The 13,987-nt window shown below is 42.5% G+C and overlaps 1 long non-coding RNA gene across 1 annotated transcript; it reads right to left on the minus strand.

Moving 5' to 3' along the window:
• Positions 1–363: 363 nt before the first annotated feature.
• LOC132344732 (uncharacterized) lies at positions 364–4,620 on the minus strand. Its single transcript, XR_009493676.1, has 3 exons — positions 4,144–4,620; positions 3,050–3,180; positions 364–608 (listed from the first exon to the last, which is right to left on the minus strand). It is a non-coding gene; the product is annotated as an uncharacterized lncRNA (long non-coding RNA).
• Between the last annotated feature and the right edge of the window lie 9,367 nt (positions 4,621–13,987).

Consider the following 13,987-nt stretch of genomic DNA (forward strand, 5'->3'; position numbering starts at 1 on the left):
CAACAGGCACATCCTCGCCTGGAGGAGGCGGGGTGTTTGGCAGAGAGAAGCCGTTTGGGAATTCTCCTTGTCAGGTCCTGTGTTAGTTTCTAGGATTGTGTCCATCCAGGCTGCTCTCACAGGAACCAGAGCTGGGTGGCTTAGAAATAATGGAAGTTTATCTATCTCGGTTCTGGAGGCTGAGAAAGTCCAAGTCAGGGTGCTGGCAGATTCAACATCTGGTGAGGGTCTGATTCTGGTGTCCTCTTGTGCTGGAAGGGTGAGGGAGCCCTGTGGTTCCTTTTATCAGGATACCTTTCGTGGAGGTTCCACCCTCATGACCCAATCACCTCCTGATGGCCCCACCTCCTAATACCAACACAGTGAGGATTAGGTTTTAATGCATGAATTTTGAGGACAAAACATTCAGTCTAGAGCAAACTGTCACAGATGGAGGTGCTTAGAGAACAGAAATTGATTCTCTCACGGTTCTCGAGGCTGGGAGTCCAGCGCGTGGGCAGCTTCGGTCTCTGCTGAGCATGCCACCTCGCCCTCTGGCAGCGGCCACTGTGCGGTGTCCTCATGCAGTCTCCCCTCTGTCCTCAAGCACCCCTGTGTTTCTGTCCTTTCTTATTAAAAAGTTTTTATTGAAATATGGTTAATTTACAATATTGTGTTACTTTATTTGTACAGCAAAATGGCTCAGTTATACACAGCTATACATTCTTTTTAATACTCTTTTCCGTTATGGTTTATCTCAGGATATTGAATATCCTGAATACAGTTCTCTGCACTATACCATAGGACCGTGTTGTCTGTCCATTATACACATAATAGTTCGCATCTGCTAACCCCAAATTCCCAGTCCATCTCTCCCCCACACCCCTCCACCCATGCAATCCCAAATCTGTTCACTGTCTGTGAGTCTGTTTCTGTTTTGTAGATAGGTTCATTTTTGCCATATTTTGGATTCCACATATAAGTGATACGTGATATCTTTCTCTTTCTGGCTTACTTCACTTAGTATGATAAAATCTAGGTCCACCCACATTTCTGCAAATGGTATTCTTTCTTTCTTTTTATTTTATGGCTGAGTAGTATTGCATCATCTATATGTATCACATCTTCTTTTTTTTTTAGGTCTTTATTTTTTTTAAATTTTATTTTATTTTTAAACTTTACATAATTGTATTAGTTTTGCCAAATATCAAAATGAATCCACCACAGGTATACCCATTCATTTGTCTATGGACATTTAGGTTATTTCCATGTTTTGGCTATTGTGAATAGTTTTGCTATGAACATAGGGTTGCATGTGTCTTTTTGATTTATAGTTTCCCCCAGATATATGCCCAGAAATGGGATTACTGGATTATAAGATAATTCTGTTTTTAGTTTTCTGAGGAATCTCCATACTGTCTTCCGTAATGCCTGCAACAACTGATAATCCCACCAGCAGTGTAGGAGGGTTCTCTTTACTCCATTCCCCCTCAGCCACTGTTATTTTAATGATGGCCATTCTGACTGGTGTGAGTTGATACCGGATTGTAGTTTTGATTTGCATTTCTCCAATAATTCACAATGGTGAGCTTCTTTTGGCCATCTGTGTCTGTCCTTTGGAGAAATGTCTATTTAGTTCTGCCTATTTTTTGATTAGATTTTTTGTTCTTGTTGAGTTGTATGAGCTGTTTGTATATTTTGGAAATTAAGCCCTTGTTGGTCACATCATTTGTAGTATCTTCTCCCATTCTGTAGGTTGTCTCTTCATTGTGTTTATGGTTTCCTTTACTGTGCAAAAGTTTGTAAGTTTGATTAGGTCCTATTTTTTTTTTTACTTTTTTTTTAATTAAAAATAATTATTTGTTTATGGCTGTGCTGGCTCTTTGTTGGTGGGGCTTTCTCTCTAGTTGTGATGAGCAGGGGCTTCTCTCTAGTTGCAGTGTGGGCTTCTCATTTCAGTGGCTCCTCTTGAGCAGAGCACCGGCTCTAGGGTGTGTGGGCTCAGTAGTTGAGGCTCCTGGACCCCAGAGCACAGACCCGGTAGTTGTGGTCCATGGACTGAGTTGCTCCGTGGTATGTGGGACCCTCCTGGACCAGGGATCGAAGCCATGTCTCCTGCATTGGCACATGGGTTCTTTACCAGTGAGCCACCAGGAAAGCCCTTTTTGTATATTTTTGTTTATATTTCTATTGCCTTAGGAGACTGACCTAAGAAAACATTGGTATAATTTATGTCAGAGAATGTTTGCCTCTAATCTCTTCTAGCAGTTTTATGGTGTCACATCTTACGATTAAGTCTTTAAGCCATTTTGAGTTTATTTTTGTGCATGGTGGGAGGGTGTGTTCCTATATCATTGATTTGCAGTCCTGTGTCTCTGTCCTTGTGTCTTAGTCTCTGCTTCATCTAAACACACTAGTCAGATTAGATTCGGTCCAGTACAATTAAGGGTAATGATTAACTTTTTAAAGTCCCTGTCATCAAATTCTAAGGAACTGATAGTTAAAGTATCAAGTGAATCTGAGAAATAGCCAAGTGAAGAGATTTCAGCAGAGTCCAGTGTGTGAGAGGGAGATGTGTGAGGAGCTCTGAGCTCTGGACATGAGGAGCTGGGATTCCACGTCCACTAAGCAGGGGTCGTTAGTCTTTGGTGGGACCTGCCCGGCTGTAAAATGTGCTGAGTGTTGGGGTGATGGAAGAGTCGTGGAGATGGATGGTGGTGATGGCTGCACAACTATGTGAATGTACTTAGTGCCACTGGGCTGTATGCTTAAAATTGTTAAAATGGTAAATTTTGTGTTATATATATTGTAACACTTACACAAACCTGCATAGTGGCACTGAATCTTTGAGAACATGAGAGAACAGGGCAGATGACACATGGTGTGGCCTCCAGTTCTCTGATCTGTCCTCCCACCTTCTCCTTTTCATGACTTGATGAATTTTTCATTAGAGAAGTGCCTGTGTCTTGTCATGAGTTCAGTGACAGGAGTTAGTGCTGTGACAGCTATTCCCTACCCCCACCCCATTGGCATCGTGAGTATCTCAGCCTCTTTATTCCCAGGACCCTACCTTGAACTCACAAATGTGTGTCATCCCATCTTGTGAGCATCTGCATAAGTTTCCCATCAGGGCAGGAACAGATCCTACTGGCTGTTGCATCCATGTCACAGAGGAAGGCAATTGGTGTGAAGTACAGTGTGCTGATCACAGAAGTTGTCTTGAGTTATTTTTTGAACAGAGGAGATATTTACAAAATCCTCTCAAATACTTTGGGTGTACCACTTTGGATATATACTTGAGAGAAGCAGGCTTAAGACAGTTATTTGCTAATCAGAACCAAATTCTCTAGAGTGATTTAAAGCAAAAGCAGAGAGCATGAAAGAAATTTAGGAAATCACTCAGCAGCAACTGGAGAGTGTTCTCAAGCTAGAGAATTGGATGGAACAACATGCTGTGAGAGATGGTGGTCATGTGGAAGCTTAGTCATGTGAAGGGTTCTGTATTAAATGTGAACGAATCACACTTCTACTTACAATGAACAGATTCCTTCAGTCATGAAGGAAGGTCATTAAGGTTTGTGAGTTTTACAATTTATGCTGTGAATACTGAGTTCTGTCACCCACAGAAGGTGAGGGGCCTTGGGTGAACTGATGCTGTCTCACCAGTGTCCAGCTGTGGATCCTGTCCTGGTTCAGCCCCACATCCCAGACCCCCGCCTCCTGCATTATCAAGTTTTCGGGTCTGTCCTGATCAGACTCCCATGCTGTTGTCTACACAGCTCACTCTCCTGTTCCAGCCCTTCTCAGACCCCTCTTCACATTCAGGAAGCAGCTCCAGGTCCTCAGACAGAGAACAGGCTTCCTTGCCGTCTGCCCCCCTCAGCCTTTCCAGCTCCACCCCAACTCGATGTCTGGCTGTGCGGGCTCTGTGGGGTCCGTTCTCACCCCATCTGTCTGTGCACACTGGTCCTTCTGTCCCAGAGCCAGGAGCAGTGTGCAGGATCCAGAAGGAAGGTGGCCCTGCCGTTCCCTCCCGCTCCTCCAGGGGGCGCCTATGCCCTCCGTGGGTGCACTTGATCATTTATGAGTCCCCCCACGTGCCCCCAAGCTGTGAATGCAGGAAGGCGCCTTAACCCAGCGTGTTCTGTCCCAGGACCCATGTACCTGCTGTGTCTTCTTCCAGGATGTTTCTCCAGACAGTCTCAGGGCTCCCATGTCTCCCCAGAAAAGTGAAAATCGCTCAGTCATGTCCGACTCTTTGTGACTTCACGGACTATACAGTCCATGGAATTCTCCAGGCCAGAATACTGAAGTGGGTGGCCTTTCCCTTCTCCAAGGGATCTTCCCAACACAGGGATCAAATCGAGGTCTCTTGTATTACAGGCGGATTCTTTAGCAGCTGAGCCACAGGGGAATCTCAGCAATACTGGAGTGGGTAGTCTACCCCTTCTCCAGCATATCTTCCCGACCCAGGAATTTAACTACGGTCACCTGCATTGCAGGTGGATTCTTTACCAGCTGAGCTGTCAGGGACCAGCCCTTTTATAGGATTATGCTGCTGCTGCTAAGTCGCTTCAGTCGTGTTGGACTCTGTGTGACCCCATAGACGGCAGCCCACTAGGCTCCCCCATCTCTGGGATTCTCCAGGCAAGAATGTGGGATTATAGGATTAACACAGCCTTTTTAGAGGAATAACAGTCAAACAACTGGTTGCTGCTCAGTAATTTCTATGTCATGACTTGGAAATCTTTACTCTAAAAACTTGGAAAACAGCTGTTGGTGCCTCCTTCACTGGACTATTTTTTAGAATTTTTTCAGTTCAGTTTAGTCACACAGTCATGTCCGACTCTTTGCGACCCCATGAACTGCAGCATGCCAGGACTCCCTGTCTATCACCAACTCCCGGAGTCTACCCAAACTCATGTCCATCGAGTTGGTGATGCCATCCAGCCATCTCATCCTCTGTAGTTCCCTTTTCCTCCTGCGCTCAATCTTTCCCAGCATCAGGGTCTTTTCAAATGAGTCAGTTCTTCGTATCAGGTGCCCAAGTACTGGAGTTTCAGCTTCAACATCAGTCCTTCCAATGAACACCCAGGACTGATCTCCTTTAGGATGGACTGATTGGATCTCCTTGCAGTCCAAGGGACTCTCAAGAGTCTTCTCCAATACCACAGTTCAAAAGCATCAGTTCTTCAGTGCTCAGTTTTCTTCACTGTCCAACTCTCACATCCATACATGATCACAGGAAAAACCATACCCTTGACTAGATGGACCTTTGTTGGCAAAGTAATGTCTCTGCTTTTGAATATGCTATCTAGGTTGGTCATAACTTTTCTTCCAAGGAGTAAGCGTCTTTTAATTTCATGGCTGCAGTCACCATCTGCAGTGATTTTGGAACCCCCCAAAATAAAGTCTGACAGTGTTTCCACTGTTTCCCCATCTTTTTCCCATGAAGTGATGGGACCAGATGCCATGATCTTAGTTTTCTGAATGTTGAGCTTTAAGCCAACTTTTTCACTCTCCACTTTCACTTTCATCAAGAGGCTTTTTAGTTCCTCTTCACTTTCTGCCATAAGGGTAGTGTCATCTGCATATCTGAGGTTATTGATATTTCTCCCAGAAATCTTGATTTCACCTTGTGATTCTTCTAGCCCAGCGTTTCTCATGATGTACTCTGCATATAAGTTAAATAAACAAGGTGACAATATACAGCCTTGACGTACTCCTTTTCCTATTTGGATCCAGTCTGTCGTTCCATGTCCAGTTCTAACTGTTGCTTCCTGACCTGCATACAAATTTCTCAAGAGGCAGGTCAGGTGGTCTGGTATTCCCATCTCTTTCAGAATTTTCCAGTTTATTGTGATCCACACAGTCAAAGGCTTTGGCATAGTCAATAAAGCAGAAATAGATGTTTTTCTGGAACTCTCTTGCTTTTTCGATGATCCAGTAGATATTGGCAATTTGATCTCTGGTTCCTCTACCTTTTCTAAAACCAGCTTGAACATCTATTAGATGGTGTATAAACCTGGGAAATTCTCTAAGGGGTCAATGGGGGGATACCTTGTTAATATAGAGCCTCGGTCTATAACTTAAAAAAAACCTGTCTCCATTTCCTGTTTTGTAACATTCCATGTTTTGGATATATAAAATTCACTAATATGTTACCAGAACTTCATAGATTTTTTTCTGCCTTTTTCTTCCTTTCTTCCTCTTTGTCTTTTGAAGGGCATGTACAGAGATTTGCCCTAACTCATGTCCCCATGCTCCACATCCACCAATTACCAGCATTCCCCACCAGAGTGATATGTTGGCAACATCTAATGAATCTACACTGACACATCATGTCTGCCAAGCTCCATGGTTTACCTTAGGGTTCACTCTTGGTGTTATACATTCTATGAGGTTGGACAAATGTACAATGACATTTCCATCATTTTGGTATCATATATAGTATTTTCTTTCTACTTAAAAATCTTCTGTGCTCCACCTATTCATCGCTCACCCTTGCCACCACCTGCTAGCAACTATTTATCTTTTCATTGTCTTCATGGTTTTGCCTGTGTGATGATATAATGTAGTGAGACTTACACACTATGTAGCCTTCTCAGACTGGCTTCTTTCCCTTAGTGATAAGCGTTTAAGTTTCTTGCATGTGGTGTCCTAACTTGGTAGCTCATTACTTTTTAGTGCTGAATAATATTCCATATCTGGATGGACCAATTTATTTCTCCATTCATTTATTGAAGATCACTTGGTGAATTCCAAATATTGTGAAATATGATTAAATGTTGGAGAATGAAATGGAAACCCACTCCAGTAACCTTGCCTTAAAAATCCCATGGACAGAGGAGGCTGGCAATTTGAAGTTCATGGAGTCACAAAAGAGCTGGACATGACTTACTAAGGAACAACAATAATAACTTATTTAAATGTACTATAGGTATTCTATTAACTAAAAAGAAACTATTTCTTTCCCTTCAAAATTAAACATATAAATCAACAGACTTACTTCCCATGAGCATACAAACCAGACTGAACAGCAACCTCCTTTCTTCTGCTTCCATGCTCAGTTCATCTTGTGTTAATTGCATGGTCAGTAATATCATCATGTTAATTGTATCCATTTTCTATTCATTTATTTTAAGAAAACCAGGAAAATGTATTAAAACACCCAAATGAATCTACTAATAATCTGCTTACAATCTGCCATTGTAAGCAGAGATGGCTGTTTTCTGGAAACTGACCAAGTAGACTCATGGGCAGAGATGGGTGGTAATGCTTGATAGCTGAAGGATGAAATTCTAAATGTGAGATAAGAAAAGTGGTTTCAGGATAGCAGAGTAACGGTTACAGTCTTGTAGGACATAGAGTGGTGTGGTAGAAATAGCCTCCGTGGCTGTTTTGATTAACAAGTGAAGACCTAAGTTTCATGACTGCTGAAAAATGCTAAGTGAAATGTGCATATACACATATCATTGTTGATGAGAGGGGTGAAGACCTGTTTCATGACTGCTGAAAAATGCTAAGTGAAATGTGCATATGCACATATCATTGTTGATGAGAGGGGTGCAAACTTTTGGTCCAGAATTTGGTATGAATCTAGAGAAAGTGGCATCTCTTGTGGGATACAAGCAAGCTATACTTCCTTATTGGATTCTGAACTGTGTATGGATGCATAACATGGGGTTAAATGTATAATTACAGAACAGCTTCTTTGAAGAGGTGGCACCTCAGGCTTTCTGACTGAAACCATCATCTTTGGGCCAAAGGCCAGCCACCCTTTCCCACTTGCTTCTTATTTAGAGTTATCACCCTGTCTTCTGTCCACAGAGCTATAAAGTGAAGCCCATGTCTAATTTTAAATTTTATAATAACCATGTTAAAAAGGAAAAAGGAACTAGTGGAAATGTTATTAGGAAGATGTTTTTAAACCTTCATGTCCAAATAATATTACTTAAGCACGTAATCAATTATAAAGTATTATTAGTGAGACCAACAAGTATTTTATAATGTCTTTGAAATCCACTGTGTCTTTTACACATACAAGACATCTCATTTGGACCCGAATGCATTTCAAGTTTCAAAACCCATATGTAGATCATGCTACTGTAAAAGCTGAACCATAAGGAAGGTTGAACGCCAAAGAACTGATGCTTTCCAAGTACGGTGCTGGAGAAGACTCTTGACAGTCTGTTGGACTGCAAGGAAGTCAGAACAGTCAATTTTAAGATTATCAACCCTTTATATTCACTGGAAGGACTGATGCTGAAACTGAAGCTCTAATACTTTGGCCACCTGATAGGAAAAGCTGACTCACTTTCCCAGACCCTGATGCTGGGAAAGATTGGAGGCCAAAGGAGAATGGAGCAGCTGAGGATAAGATGGTCAGGCACCATCACCAACTCAGTGGCCATGAACTTGAGCAAACTCCCAGAGCTAATGGAGGACAGAGGACCTGGAGTGGTGCAGTCTGTGGGGTCACAATGAGTCAGACGTGGCTTAGCGACTGAACCAAAGCAACCACAAATTGGTCAACCCACAGTATCCAGTATTATGCTGCTGCTGCTAAGTCGCTTCAGCTGTGTTCAACTCTGTGCGACCCCATAGACGGAAGCCCACCAGGTTCCCCCGTCCCTGGGATTCTCCAGGCAAGAACACCAGAGTGGGTTGCCATTTCCTTCTACAGTGCATGAAAGTGAAAAGTGAAAGTGAAGTCGCTCAGTCATGTCCGACTCTTAGCGACCCCATGGACTACAGCCTACCAGGCTCCTCTATCCATGGGATTTTCCAGGCAAGAGTACTGGAGTGGGGTGCCATTGCCTTCTCCGGTATCCAGTATTAGTTAAGACTTAAAAAAATTTTCTTTTGAGCATTTTTGAATATCTCACGTTAAAAGGAGAGGGAAATTTTACTAATCATTTAGGAACAGAGAAATCTGTACGCAGGGCAGGAAGCAACAGTTAGAACTGGACATGGAACAACAGACTGGTTCCAAATAGGAAAAGGAGTGTGTCAAGGCTGTATATTGTCACCCTGCTTATTTAACTTATATTCAGAGTACATCATGAGAAACGCTGGACTGGAAGAAACACAAGCTGGGATCAAGATTGCCAGGAGAAATATCAATAACCTCAGATATGCAGATGACACCACCCTTCTGGCAGAAAGTGAAGAGGAAATAAAAAGCCTCTTGATGAAAGTGAAAGTGGAGAGTGAAAAAGTTGGCTTAAAGCTCAGCATTCAGAAAAAGAAGATCATGACATCTGGCCCCATCACTTCATGGGAAATAGATGGGGAAACAGTGTCGGACTTTATTTTTTTGGGCTCCAAAATCACTGCAGATGGTGATTGCAGCCATGAAATTAAAAGACGCTTACTCCTTGGAAGGAAAGTTATGAACAACCTAGATAACATATTCAAAAGCAGAGACATTACTTTGCCAACAAAGTTTCGTCTGGTCAAGGCTATGGTTTTTCCTGTGGTCATGTATGGATGTGAGAGTTGGACTGTGAAGAAGGCTGAGTGCTGAAGAATTGATGCTTTTGAACTGTGATGTTGGAGAAGACTCTTGAGAGTCCCTTGGACTGCAAGGAGATCCAACCAGTCCATTCTGCGGGAGATCAGCCCTGGGATTTCTTTGGAAGGAATGATGCTAAAGCTGAAACTCCAGTACTTTGGCCACCTCATGTGAAGAGTTGACTCATTGGAAAAGACTGATGCTGGGAGGGATTGGGGGCAGGAGGAGAAGGGGACAACAGAGGATGAGATGGCTGGATGGCATCACGGACTCGGTGGACATGAGTCTGAGTGAACTCTGGGAGTTGGTGATGGACAGGGAGGCCTGGCGTGCTGCGATTCATGGGGTTGCAAAGAGTCGGACACGACTGTGCGACTGAACTGAACTGAACTGATAAAGACATTAGCAAACCAAAGCACCTTCTGACAGAAACATTCATGTCTTCGGCTGTCATTATTTGGGCAAGTTCAGTCTTACAGAAGACAGCTGAGGAGAAGAGGCATCTAAGTTGCCTAAATCATATGTCTAAACTCATCCTTATTATTCCTAGTAGAGGCTCTCAGATCCTTATTTAAAACCTATTCATTCTTAACTTACAGAGCATCTTAAGAGTAGTAAAAAGTAAAATGCTGGCAGAGAAGCAGAGGAGAAATGTACAGACATGAAAGTGTTAAAGGATAAATGGTTGCTATTAAGGGTGTGTATATACATTTAAAGACCTAGACAGTGTACTAAAAAGCAGAGATGTCACTTTGCCCACAAAGGTCTGTATGGTCAAAGCTATAGTTTTTCCAAGGGTCATGAGTTTAAGTGAGTTTGGACCATACAGAAGACTGAACACTGAAGAATTGATGCTTTCCAATTGTGGTGTTGGAGAAGACTCGTGAGACTCCTTTGGACTGCAAGCAGATCAAACTGGTCAGTCATAAAGGAAATCAACCCTGAATATTCACTGGAACGACTGATGCTGAAGCTGAAGATCTGATACCTTGGCCACCTGATTGAAGAGCCGACTCACTGGAAAAGACCCTGACGCTGGGAAGGATTGAGGGCAGGAGGAGAAGATGGTGACAGAGGATGAGATGGTTGGATGACGTCACTGCTCAATGGACATGAGTTTGAGCAAAATGCAGCAGATAGTGAAGGACAGGAAAGCCTGGGGTGCTGCAGTCCATGGGGTCACAAGGAGTCAAACAAGGACTTAGCCACTGAACAACAACAGCACCAAATGTAAATAAGTAAATCCATAAATCTTATACCCGTGCTACATTAGGCTGTTAGAATATTGTTCCAAATGGCACAATACATTATGATGGTAAGGATACCAAATAATCAATAACAATTGTCATGTTCTGCATACTCTAAGAATGGAGGTACATCAGTAACACATTTTAGAAAAAAAGCCAAGCAAAAATTCAACAAGTTTTGTGTTAATATTAAGACATAATGGACTTAATTTCTGTTGTCCACATTATAATGAAACCCTTTGGACAAAGCGTGACTCCAAGGATGGGAATTGCAGACCCAGTGCACGCTGTAAGCTCTGTGAAGGTAGGACACACACATTTCATTTAGATGCAATTTGCTACTTTTGTACCTACAGCTTCCCTGAGAGTGCAGTTGCAAGTGGACTGTCTAAGTGGAATGAAGGGTAGTCTGTTTTCGGAAAACAAAAAAGAATCCTAAATTTCTTTACATAGAGAAAGAGTTCTTTAGGTTTTAAAGGCCTGAGTGTTCTATAAGACACCTATGCATATCCAAAACAGAGACTAAATATTAATAGTCAGGCACTGCTAGTGAATTGAAAACCAAACTTTGTTTGTTCATTAACTTTTGGCCATGGTGGGCCTTTGTTGCTTTGTGCTGGCTCTTTTCTGCTTGCGGGGATTGGGGGCTACTCTTTGTTGCCTTGTGTAGGCTTCTCATTACAGGGGCTTTTGTTGCTTTTCTTGCTGGGCAGCACAGGCTGTAGGCATGTGGACTTCAGTTGTTGCACTACCCAGGCTCAGCAGTTGTGGCTCACAGGCTCAAGAGTGAGGGCTTAGTGGTTGTGGTGCAGGGACTTGGTTGCTTGTCGGCATGTACAATTTTCCCAGTCCAGGTATTGAACCTGTGTCCTCTCCACTGGCAAGCAGATTTCTATCCACCATGCCACTAGGGAAATCTGCAAATTAATCTTATAAGTGTATTTCTTAGCTCAACTTTTGTTTCTCCTAGCTCAATGGATCAGATCAGATCAGATCAGTCGCTCAGTCGTGTCCGACTCTTTGCGACCCCATGAATCGCAGCACGCCAGGCCTCCCTGTCCATCATCAACTCCCGGAGTTCACCCAGACTCACGTCCATCGAGTCAGTGATGCCATCCAGCCATCTCATCCTCTGTCGTCCCCTTCTCCTCCTGCCCCCAATCCCTCCCAGCATCAGTCTTTTCCAATGAGTCAACTCTTCGCATGAGGTGGCCGAAGTACTGTAGTTTCAGCTTTAGCATCATTCCTTCAAAAAGAAATCCCAGGGCTGATCTCCTGCAGAATGGACTGGTTGGATCTCCTTGCAGTCCAAGGGACTCTCAAGAGTCTTCTCCAACACCACAGTTCAAAAGCATCAATTCTTCGGCGCTCAGCCTTCTTCACAGTCCAACTCTCACATCCATTGACTAGACGAACTTTTGTTGGCAAAGTAATGTCTCTGCTTTTGAATATGTTATCTAGGTTGTTCATAACTTTCCTTCCAAGGAGTAAGCGTCTTTTAATTTCATGGCTGCAGTCACCATCTGTAGTGATTTTGGAGCCCAGAATAAAAATCTGACACTATTTCCACTGTTTCCCCATCTATTTCCCATGAAGTGATGGGACTGGATGCCATGATCTTCGTTTTCTGAATGCTGAGCTTTAAGCCAACTTTTTCACTCTCCACTTTCACTTTCATCAAGAGGATTTTTATTTCCTCTTCACTTTCTGCCATGAGGGTGGTGTCATCTGCATATCTGAGGTTATTGATATTTCTCCCGGCAATCTTGATCCCAGCTTGTGTTTCTTCCAGTCCAGTGTTTCTCATGATGTATTCTGCATATAAGTTAAATAAGCAGGGTGACAATATACAGCCTTGACGCACTCCTTTTCCTATTTGGAACCAGTCTGTTGTTCCATGTCCAGTTCTAACTGTTGCCTCCTGACACATTTAATAAATCCAGAAATAGAGTTTGATGAAGGAGAAATGGCCCACAGAGGATGATTTGCAAGGGATGGAAAGAAGTTTATGAGGATAATTTTGGTAGTGTTTTATAAATACTTTTTAAAAATTGACAAGAGCAAGGTTAAGTTTGGCCCTCTAGTTTTCTTGATTGTGTTGAAGAAAGCTGTGGCTCTAATCAGATCTTGTATAAGCCCATGAAATTCTCTAAAGGGTCGATGGGGGGATATTTTGTTAATATAGCCCCTCAGCCTATGACTTAAAAAAAATTCTTCTCCATATCCTATAATGTAACACTTCACATTTTGAACATATAAACTTCACCAATATATTACCAGAATTTCATAGATTGTTTTTTTTGCTTTTCCTTCTTTTGTGTGTTCTTTTCTTTGAGGGGCTGTGCAGAGTTTTCCCCTAATCCATGTCCCCACACGGCACAGCCACCGATTACCAGCATCCCCCACCATACTGAGAGATCAGCTACATCTAGTGAATCTACACTGACTCGTCAATGTCCCCCAAACACCGTGGTTTACATTAGGGTTCACTCTTGGTGTTGTGCATTCTATGAGGCGGGACAAATGTACAATGACATTACCATAATTTTGGTATTATACAGAACATTTTCTTTGTGCTAGAGGAAGAAGGGTCCTCTGTCTTCCATGTATTCATTTCTCAGCCCCACCACCCCCTGCTGGCAACTATGGATCTTTCCATTGTCTCCACAGTTTCGCCTATTGACGATGTCATACAGATAGAAATACATACACCACATGGCTGTATCAAATGGGCTTCCTTCACTTGGTAATAGCATTTAAGTTTCCTCCTATTGGTTTTCTGACTTCACAGCTTCTTTCTTTTTAGTGTGGAATAATAGTCTATATCTGGATAGATCAGTTTATTTCTCCATTTACTTACTGGCTATCATCTTGGTCACTTCCAATTTTGTCAAATATGATTAAATGTGCTATCGGCAGTCCATGGATTAAAAAAAAAAACAAAACAGAAACAAACTATTTCCCTTCAAAGTTAAACATATAATCAACAGACTTACTTCCCATGAGCATCCAAACCAGACTGAACAGCAACCTCCTTTATTCTACTTCATGCTCTGTCCATCTTGTGTTAATTGCATGGTCAGTAATATCATCATGTAAATTTTATCCATTTTCTATTCATTTATTTTAAGGAAACCAGGAAAATGTATTAAAACACCCAAATGAATCTACCAATAAGTGCCATTGTAAGCAGAGATGGCTGTTTTCTGGAAACTGACCAAGTAGACTGATGGCCAGAGATGGG

The sequence above is a fragment of the Bos taurus genome, unplaced genomic scaffold (genome assembly GCF_002263795.3).
Source record: "Bos taurus isolate L1 Dominette 01449 registration number 42190680 breed Hereford unplaced genomic scaffold, ARS-UCD2.0 Leftover_ScbfJmS_1223, whole genome shotgun sequence".
Classification (NCBI taxonomy): Eukaryota; Metazoa; Chordata; class Mammalia; order Artiodactyla; family Bovidae; genus Bos; species Bos taurus.